Source organism: Leopardus geoffroyi, chromosome X, assembly GCF_018350155.1.
Source record: "Leopardus geoffroyi isolate Oge1 chromosome X, O.geoffroyi_Oge1_pat1.0, whole genome shotgun sequence".
NCBI lineage: Eukaryota > Metazoa > Chordata > Mammalia > Carnivora > Felidae > Leopardus > Leopardus geoffroyi.
Genome location: NC_059343.1, coordinates 87,146,689 through 87,158,074, shown reverse-complemented (window position 1 = coordinate 87,158,074; position 11,386 = coordinate 87,146,689). Strand labels below are relative to the sequence as shown.

Below are 11,386 nucleotides of genomic sequence, written 5' to 3'. Positions count from 1 at the left end.
AGTTCTTTTTTTTAATCACAACTAAACATTTATTATTCTGTTAAGTGAAGCAATTGCAGTGGTATTTCAGAATATATATATATATATATATATATATATATATATATATATGTAATGTATGCTCATAGACTCTAAACAGTATTTTAAAATATAAAATATCTCCAAAAGAAAATATTCAACTACAGGTAAGATAAATAGCTTTTAATATAATAAAGGGGCACCTAGGTGCCTTAGTCAATTGGGCGTCCGACTTCGGCTCAGGTCATGATCTCATGGTTTGTGAGTTCGAGCCCTGCGTCGGGCTCTGTGCTGACAGTTCAGAGCCTAGAGCCTGCTTTGGATTCTGTGTCTCCCTCTCTCTCTGCCCCTCCCATGTTCATGCTCTGTCTCTCTCTAATACATAAAAAACGTTAAAAATTTAATATAAGAAAATGTTACAAGCTTTTAAAATTAAAGTCATGATCAGATTTTCCATAACACTATGTACAGAAATTTGCAAACTTCCTGTACAGAGCAGACTAATCTTTACTCTTGAGCAAGATGTTCAGTAACATATTGGTAATCTTCTACAAGTTCCCGAAAGCTTTCTTGCAGCTGTTCATGTTGACTGCTTATTTCTATTTGATTCATCTGTTTTGTCAATTCTTCTGGTCTGAGATATTTTCTCATTTTAGCAAGATCTCTCTGCTTTTTCTTATACCGGCTAATCCATCTTCTTTTAATGCCCAGTCAATAGCTTCTGAATTGCTCAGCATCACTCATGTCAGTTACCAGTAGTCAAAGATTTTCATAAACCTGTCTAGCATGCACTTATTTATTTTGAACTTCTGTTGGGACTCTATTGCTATATCTTCATTGAATTCTTGCATCAACTTTTCCTGGGAAAAACATGACAAGTCTTGACAAAGCTTCACAAGCACAAAGTCTCTTAATTTCACATAGCTTTTTGATGGATCTTCCACTGTAATATCAAGAACAGAAGGAGATACAATGTGGTATCTATGAGCTGTTTCCAAGAATTTGAGGACCATGGCCTTGACCTTGAAATAGATTCAGTATCAGCATCTGACTTATACATGACTGGGTTTTGTCTGGATACACATAGTAATTATAGACTGTCAGGTAGCCTGTGGTTGCAAAGAGTGTAGCCCCATCTTTATTATACTTCTCAAAGACTAGAAACTAGTGTTATCTTTCATAATCCACGTCAATACAGCTAGCAGTTTCAATAAACCACATCAAAAATGACTGAAGCCTTTAATGATATTCTCAAATGCTTTTACATGCCATGCCAGACTTGTATATCTGAAAGGTAAAGTTTTCTCCTCTTGTTGGACTGAGAACAGAGTATGTATGCAGTATGATTCCAAATGTCTTGAAATCAACTTCTTTTCCCAGCAAAGAGAGAAAATCATTCGTGTTTGCACAAAATTTAGGTGGAATGATTTGTGCAATTTTGCCCTTTACATCATCTGCCTCTACACAGTCGAAGTTTTCATCAACTCTAGATGCATATTTGACATGAAACAATGTTGACAGGCTACAAGCAATATAGCATGATAGGTTCTTCAGATCCTTGTAACAAAATCATTTTCATCATCCCCAAAGAGTTGATGGGTTTATTCAAGTCAGAAAGTTCTAATTTAATTCTCAAGATCTTCAGGAAAATGAGGTATTTTTAGTTCAATTACTGTGTTGGTATTACATTTGTACTCTGCAAGTTTCTTCTCCACTGCACTCTGGCACTTAATCAAAAATTTCTCCAAATTTCACCAAATCCAACCATTTCCAAGCTGCAAGAAACTGTGGCTGAGGAAGGATAAATCTATAAGTTCTTTATACATTTTGAATACTAACATTTTATCATTTGCAATATCATTTGCAATAACCATTTGCAAATATCTTTTCCCAGTCTATAGGTTGCCTTTTAGTTTTGCTGTTTCCTTCATTGTGCAGAAGCTTTTTATTTTGTGATGTCCTTTTATTTTATTTTTGTTTTTGTTTCCCTTGGCTCAGAAGACATATCTAGAAATATGTTGTTATGACCAGTGCCAGAGAAATTACTGTCTGTGCTCTCTTCTAAGATTTTTATGCTTTGGGGTCTCAAATTTAAGTCTTCAATCCATTTTCAATTTATTTTTGTGTATTCTGTAAGAAAGTGGTCCAGTTTCAGTCTTTTACATGCAGCTGTCCAGTTTTCCCAACACCATTTGTTGAAGATTCTGTCTTTTTTCCATTGGATATTCTTTCCTGCTTTGTCAAAGTGTTAGTTGACCATATAGTTGTGAGTTTATTTCCGGGTTTTCTATTCTGTTCCATCGATCTGTGTGTCTATTTTTGGGCCAGTACCATACTATTTTGATCACTACAGCTTTGTAATATAGCTTGTCTGGAATTGTGATGTTTTCAGCTTAGCCTTTCTTTTTCATGATTGCTTTGGCTATTCAGGGTTTTTTGTGGTTCCATACAAATGTTGGGAATGTTTGTTCTAGCTCTGTGAAAAATGCTGATGGTATTTTTATAGTGACTGCATTAAATGTGCAGATTGCTTTGGGTAATATAGACATTTTAACAATATTTGTCCTTCCAAACCATGAGCATGGACTATTTTTCCATTTCTTTGTGTCCTCTTCAATTTCTTTATTCAGTGTTTCATAGTTTTCAGAGTATAGGTGTTTCACCTCTTTGGTTAGGTTTATACTTAGGTATTTTATTGTTTTTTGGTACAATTGTAAATGGGATTGATTCCTTAATTTCTCTTTCTGCTGCTTTATTATTGGTATATAAAAATGCAACAGATTTCTTTACATTGATTTTGTATCCTGTGACTTTACTGAATTCACTTATCAGTTCTATCAGTTTTTTGGTGGAGTCTTTCACGTTTTCTGTATGGTGTATCATGTCATCTGAAAATAGTGAATGTTTTACATCTTTCTTGCGAATTTGGATGCCATTTATTTATTTATTTATTTATTTATTTACTGTTGTCTGATTGCTGTGGCTAGGACTTTCCAGTACTATATTAAATAACAGTGGTGAGAGTGTACATTCCTGTCTCATTTCCAACTGTAGAGGAAGATCTCTCAGTTTTTCCCCACTGAGGATGACATTAGCTGTGTGTTTTTCATATATGACCTTTATTATGTTGAGGTATGTTCTCTCTAAAACATGAGTGCTTTTATCATAAATGGATTATGTACTCTGTCAAATGCTCTTTGTGCATCTATTGAAATGATCCTATGGTTCCTATCCTTTCTTTTATTAATGTGTTGTATCACATTGATTGATTTATGTATACTGAACCAACACTGCAACCCAGAAGGAAATCCCACTTGATCACGGTGAATGATTTTTTTAAATGTATTGTGGGATTAGTTTTGCTAGTATTTTTTGAGAGTTTTTACATTTATGTTCACCAAGGATTCAAAGAAGGAAACTTGTCAATGATAATATAGTAGAGGAATGAGAATGAAGAGAAGAGTGGGGATCATACAAAGGCTTCATGCATGGAATATACTTGAAAGAAAAGAACTATAAGAGTCCTATCATAACACCCCAACATCATCACATTCTAACTATTGTTAATTTACTTTAAGGTGTAAGTATGTATGTATGTATTCATGTGTGCAAGAGAAAGCAACACTGGTGTTACAGACGCCCACAAGCTCAAAGTAACCTGCCACTTTTCTCATCAGAGCCAAAGCCCATGAGTGCCCTGAAGCTATGGGGATCAGAGCATACAAGTGTTGTGTTACCAAACCTTCTGGAACTCCCAAGGCCACTGTTAAAACAAGAGCCAGGAGCACATAGCTGCCTAGGCTGTTAGAACATCTGTGACTTATCACCATAGCTGGGACCCTTCTGTTTGAGTAGGAACCAAGGAGACTACACTTCCACTGAGAAGCCTGTGTTCCTGCTGAGGAACCCATTTCCCCACTGTTGCTGCTGTACTTTCAGGAAGTGTGGCAAAAAAAAAAGAAAAGAAAAAATAAAGTAAAACAAAGGAAAAGAATGGAAAAAGGAAAGGAAAAAGGAAAGGAAGGGAAAGGAAAGGAAAGGAAAGGAAAGGAAAGAGGAAAGGAAAAAAAGAAAAGGAAAAAAAAAGGAAGGAAAGTACAGGAAAAAAGAAAAGAAAAGAGAAGAGAAGAAAAGGAACAATGTCTTCTCTCTTTCTCCCACCTCCTAATCTCCAAACCTTGCTTCCCATTGACATAACGTAGTAGATACCAAACAAGAAAGGGACCTGGGAAATGTAATCTATGGGATTCCATCACCTATGATACACAAGGATGAAAACAGAGCTAAGAGCACCAGATACAATAGGATTATAATGTCTTTATTGACTATTTTTCTGTAAAATAATTATATGTGGTTATAGAAAAAATATTTAGCTTTCCTTAATCTTAGAACATCTTTATTTTCCCTTTGTTTGTAATGGATATTATCCCTAGAAATAGGGATTCACAGCTGACATTCTTTTCTTTCAGTGCTTGGAAAATATTGTGCCACTTATTTTTGGCTTCCAGTGGTTTCTGATGAGAAATCCACTGCCACCATATTCTCTCTGGCTTCTTTCAATATTTTTCCTTCTTTAGGTTTCAAAAGTTTAATTATGATGTATATTGGTGTGAATTTATTAACTTATCATATTTGGGATTCTTCCAGCATCTTTAATTTGCAGGTTTATGTCTTTCATCAAATTTGGGAAATTTTCAGCTACTATTTCTTTGAATACCTTCTCAGTTCCACTCTCCTCTTCTTCTGGGACTCCAATAATATGAATGTAGGATTTTTTTTTGAATGTTGGATCTTTTATTGTTCTTCCACAGATCACTGAAAACGTTCACTTTATTCAGTTTATTTTCTCTCTTTTGTTCAGATAGTAAGTTCCATTAAACTATCTAAAAGTACATTGATTCTGTCCTCTATAATGCCTCTGCTATTGAGCTCACTCAGTGAGATTTTTATTTCAATGATTGCATTTTCATTTATAAAACTTATATTTTGCTCTATTATGTAACTTCTATTTCTTTACTGGGATTATCTTTATTTTCATTTTTTAAAATAATTTTTAGGTGCTTATTCAAGCATTTTTATGATGGCTACTTTAATCCTTGTCAGATAATTCCAATAGCCCATTCATCTTGGTGTTGGCATCTTGGTGTATAGTCTATTATCATTTATTTTGTGGCTTTTCTGTTTATTGGTATGTTTGGAATGATTTCCAGTTGTATCTTGGACATCTTACATATTATGAGACTTTGTATCTTGTTTCATCTTAATTTTTCATGGCTCTCCCCCCTGCTGAGGTGTAGTGGAACGCCCAGGCAATATGTATATTCAGCTTCTATCTCAACTTTACCAACACCATCCAGGCAAAAGTGGGACACTCACTCACACTTCCTTATTGTAGATGTGTGACATAGAAACACAGATCCACACTGGGCCCCACTGATTCTAGAGAGAAGGACAGGGCTGTCAACAAGCTCTGGTTTATACCATAAATGGTATATTAGCTTCCTGCTAGACTCTCCACCACCTGGCTGAGGAATCACAATGCTGCCTGTGTCTGCCAGGTAGAGCATGAGTTAGCTTCTTGACTAGCCTCACTGACACCACTATGTATAAAAGTACACCTGATTTCACGGAGTATGTAAGATGGACAATCCACTTCCTTTTTACCCCACTGAAACTGTGGGAATGAGTGTAGTTTCTCATCGGTGTTTCTCTGAAGTAGGGTGGGTATTGTCAAAAAGTTTTTCTGTTGTTAAGCCACACTTATCCATGACCTGGCCAGGGGAATAGCTTTTTCTTTGAGCTTTTGTTTATTTTTGTCTGTGCCTGTTGGTGTTTCAGAGTTGGATGTTTCTACAATCACTTTCTGGGGCATATGAGAGGCAATAAGGAAACCAAAGTACCTCACTTGCTGTGTCCTTTAAATCCCAAGGTCCCTGGACAATCTGTCTTCTCCTTTCCAGTGATCTGTTTTTTTTTTTCCATATTTGCTATGTTATGTCCAAGGTTTTTATTTGTAAGTATAGAGTGAGCAAGATGATCATGCTTATTAAATCCCTAAACATGCCTATGCAAACAATGATACAAAATTAATGTTTGCCTATCACTTTTGGTAACATTAAAAATAAACTTAATATAGTGACTTAAAGTATGTAGAAAAAGCACACTGCAGGTGGTGTTATATACTGTTATAATAATTTTGCAGTAAGTGTCTTTCAAAATTTAAAAGTATTTTGGGGGGCACCTGGGTGGCTCAGTCAGGTGAGCATCCCACTTCAGCTCATGTCATGACCTCACAGTTTGTGAGTTCGAGTCCTGGGTCGGGCTCTGTGCTGACAGCTCAGAGCCTGGAGCCTGCTTTGGATTCTGTCTGTCTCTCTCTCAAAAATAAATAAACAGGGGCGCCTGGGTGGCTCAGTCGGTTAAGGGTCCGACTTCAGCTCAGGTCATGATCTCATGGTTTGTGAGTTCGAGCCCCGCATCAGGCTCTGTGCTGACAGCTTGGAGCCTGGAGCCTGCTTCGGATTCTTTGTCTCCCTCTCTCTCTGCCCCTCCCCAACTCATGCTCTCCCTCTCAAAAATAAATAAACGTTAAAAAAATAAATAAGCATTTTAAAAAAGTTTAAAAGTATTTTTTATAGCTAGCCCTATTGTAGTCGTTTTAATTTTATTGCAATAGATGTATTCATAGATTACCTGTCATTTTGCCCTGTATTAAATGTGTATAAAGAGAAAAAAATAAGATATTTGCTTATAATTGTTGACCAAGTCAAATGTGTTGATTTTGGGGGCACCTGGGTGGCTCGGTTGGTTAAGCGTCTGACTTCGGCTCAGTTCACGATCTCATGGTTCATGAGCTTGAGCCCCACATAGGATTCTCTGCAGTCAGCACAGAGTCCACTTCAGATTCTCTGTCCCCTTCTCTCTCTGTCCCTCTCCCACTTGTGCTTTCTCTCCCTTTCTCTCAAAAATAAATAAAAACATCAAAATGTATTGATTTTTAAATTATCACTTTTATCTTTTCAACTTGTTTTTTGTCCACTGTGTTTCACTTTTCTCAGTTGAGGCACATGTTTCAAAAATTAAAATAAATATTAATTATATAGCTCAATGTCACTTCACATATATAAACATCCTGATAACCACCACACAGTTCAAGATGTAGAACACTTATTCCATCATAGAAAATTTTCTCATGCCTTTTTCTAATCAGTAGATGTAGCTACTGAGCCAGCAGCTTTTTTGACCTGTATCAACATAGATTAGTTTTTTCTGATTTTGAACTTCATGTAAATAGAATCATACAGTTTATAGTTTTTTGTATAGTTGGTCTATTTTAATAAGCATCATATATTATATTCATCCATGTAGATTTATTAATAATTTATTTTTCATAGTGGCATAGTATTCCATTGTATGAATGTATCTATCATACTTCAAGAGGAGTGCAGGAATGACCTCAAGATGGTGACATATGTCATTCCTGACTTCAGTCCCCCTCACAAGAAGATCATTTAGCAAATATCCTTAGACAAAATACAACTGTGAAAATCACAGATTGCAAGGGTGAGGCTGAAGCATACCCTTGGACCACAGAGGCCAGGAAAGACCAAATTAGAAGGATCAGAAAATCGGCTTCATTTTAACCACATTGCCCCTATCTGAGGCCAGCACACTGACAGAGCTCCACAGAATTTATGGTTTTCTCCAGTGGAAAGAAGAGAATCCAAGATGGACATCCAGCTTCCTAGCATTGTGGGACACTCCCTGGGAGGCCCATAGAGGTTTCATCTCATGGGGTCCCGGGAGAATCTGTGGAGTTTTACTGGAGATCAGATACAGATGGGAAGGGGGGAGGAAGTTACAGCAACCAGCACTCAGATCTTGGTGGGCCATGTTTCTGCTTACAGTGGGGCTTGAGCAGAGATCCCAGCCAGTGGCTCTGCCTATCTGCAGAGTTGAAGCTGTAGCTCCTTCTAGCCAAGGGAGTTCTGCCTGATTTGGATCCCTAGGCAACAGGCCATACCACCTTTGGAGCCCATTCTAAGGCTCTACCCAGGCAAAGGAATTAATTTGCCTTAGCCTAACTGCTAAGCACAACTTCCAGTCCTGCCCCTCTGGGAAGTATGGACACAGATGCCCAACAGCTGTGGAACACATTCTATCGCCTGCCTGGCAAGAGAGCAAATTTGCAGTCTTGCCCAGTTGCTGAGCATAGCCTCCAAGTCCTGCCCCTCCAGGAAGTGTGGCCAAAGTCACCTGGAAAGTTCAGAGCCCATCCAATGACCTACCTGGGCAGAGAGCCAAGCCCGCATCCCTGCCCAACTGTTGAACATAGCATCTGGTCCTGCATAATCAGGGAGTCTGAAAAGTGACACTGAGCAGCCTTGGAGCCCATCCTACAGTATCACTAAGTCCAGCCTGTAACCCTACCCAGTGGCAGAGAAAAGCTTAAAGTCCTGCCTTATTTCTGAACAAAACTTGTGGCCTCACCCAAGCAGGCATCTCAACCATTGGGTCTGGGCAATAGGGAAGCACAGCTTGTGACCTCACCTGACCAGAGAAGCACAGCTTGTGACCCCAGCTGACCAGAGAGCCAAGATAGCAACAACCTACCTGATTGCAAAACCAAGCCTATGGCCCCATTTAACTTTATGGCACAGCCTGAATTCATCCATTTGATCTCAGAGCATAGTCTGAGGCTCCAACCAACTGTAAAGTCTGGCTTATGGCCCCACTTGAATGTGGAGTCCAGCCAGTGGCACCATCTGGTTATTTGGGGAGCACAGCTGGAAGCCCCACCAAATCATATGTGGTTGCAGAGACCAGGTAGTGGACCCAGCTGACCTTGGAACACAGACAACAGCTCCTCCCAACCGTAGAGCTCAGCCTGAAGTCCTGCTTGAACAAAGAGCCCAGCTAATAGGTACACCCAACCATGGAGCCAAGGCAGCAGCAACCCTCCCACCCTCAAGATCATGGGCAGTATCTCACCCAACTAGAGACCCTGACAGCAAGCCCTGTCGACCCTTGAATGCTACCAGCTGGCTTGTACAGTACCTTGAGCTAAGCTGACTGGTGAAGCTTTTTTCCTGCCAAACCAAACCAGTAAAGTTTGGAAAAGAGACTACTTGTTCAAATGTGCAGATACCAATGCAAGCATAAAAGAATTGTGAAGATAAGATAAAAATGGAACACTAAATGATTAATAAAGCCCCAATAATTGACCCCAAAGAAATTGAGTTCTATGAACTGACAAAGAATTCAAAATAATCTTCTTTAAAATGTTCAGCACACTACAAGAACACACAGACGGCAAGGAAAAAAGAACAAAGGATGTACAAAACAGAAAACAATTAACAAAATGGCAACAGCAAGTGCTTGTCTATCAATTACTTGAAAAGTAAATGTATTAAACTATCCAATCTAAAGACACAGAATAGGGGCACTGCACGGCTCAGTCACTTAAGCGTCCAACTCTTGATTTTGGCTCAGATCATGATCTCATGGTTCATGGGTTTGAGCCCCACATCGGGCTCTGTGCTGTCAGTGTAGAGCCTGCTTGGGATTCAATCTCTCCCTCTCTCTTTCTCTCAAAGATAAATAAATAAGCATTAAAAATAAATAATAAAACCATAGAATGTCTAACTGGATTTAAAAAATATCTAATGATATGCTGCCTACAAAAGACTAAAGTGAGGGATATACTTAGTCTGAGAATGAAGAGTTGGAAAAATATATTCCAAACAAATAGTAAACAAAATAAAGCAGAGACAGCTATACTTATATCAAACAAAATAGAATTTATGCTAAAAATGTTCACAAGATACAAAGGAAGTCATTATAGAATGATAAAAGGGTCAATTCATTGAGAAGATGTAACATTTGTAAATAATTATGCACCCAACATCAGGGCATGTAATATATAATGCAAATAGTAATAGAAATAAAAAGAGAAATAAACAGTAATACAATAATAATTGAGGACTTTAATACCTTACTCTTGACAATGAATAGATTATCTAAAGAATCAATAAGGAAACAGTGGATTTGAAAAATACTGTAGGCTAAATGGACTGAACAGATTTATACAGAACATTCCATCCAACATCAGCAGAATACACATTCCTCTCAAATTCAGGACATTACTACTGAACTACTGAAAATAAAAAAGATATAAGAGATTATTATGATCAATTATAAACCAATGAATTAGATAACTTAGATAAAATGGAAAAGTTTTTAGAAACACACAGACTACCAGAACTGATTCAAGAAGTGGAAATCTTAATAGAACTATAATAAGTTAAGAGATTAAATATCAAAGATCTTCAAAAAAGAAAATCCCAGTAATAGCATCAATAGGTAGTTCTACCAAACATTTAAAGAAAAAAAAATAACACCAATCCTTCACAAATTCTTCCAAAAAAATTGAAGAGAGGGGAACACTTCCTAATTCATTCTATGGGGCTAAGCTTGATAACAAAGTCATATGAGAACATTACAAAAAGAGAAAACTATAGGCCAATATGTCTTATGAATATGGATGCAAAAATCCTCAAAAAATACTAGTAAATGGGTTACAGCAGCATGTAAAAGGTATTGTAAACCATGACCAAATCCTGGAATTTATCCCAGGAATGCAAGGGTAGTTCATCACATAATAATCAATAGAATAACCTTCAGTAATAGAATGAAGAAAAAACCCAACATGATCATTGCCACTGATGCAGGAAGAGCATTTGACAAAATCTATTACCCCTTCATGATAAAAAACATTCAGTAAATTAGGAATAAAGGGGATCCTTCTTCACATGATAAGAGCATTTATGAAAAACCCACAGCTAACATCACATTAATGGTTCCTATGATTAGTAATCAAGGTGCCCACTCTTACCACTTCTATTCAACATTTTACTGGAACTTCTAGTCAGAAAAATTAGGAAAGAAAACAAAATAAATGACATTCAAGTTGGAAAAGAAGTAAAACTATCTCTATTTACAGATGACATGCTATAAAAATTCCTAAAGAATTCACAAAAAATGAATATATCTAATAAACAAGTTCAGCAAGACCACACGATACAAGATGAATACTCAAATATTAGTTGTATTTTTGTATATTAATAATGAATGTTCCAAAAAAAGAAATTAAGGAAAGAATTCCACTTAAATTAGCATAAAAATAACCACTTAGGAATAAATATTATCAAGAGATGTGATACTTGTACACTGAAACTATAAAGCATTGCTGAAATAAATTAAAGAAGACCTAAATAAAGAGATACACATTCTGAGTTCATGGATTAGAAAATCTAATATTGCTAAGATGATATTACTCCTCAAATTGATATACAAAGTCAATGCAATC

At 37.0% G+C, this 11,386-nt stretch overlaps 1 pseudogene; it reads right to left on the bottom strand.

The window, feature by feature from the left end:
• Positions 1-525: 525 nt before the first annotated feature.
• LOC123594416 lies at positions 526-3,929 on the bottom strand (annotated as a pseudogene).
• Between the last annotated feature and the right edge of the window lie 7,457 nt (positions 3,930-11,386).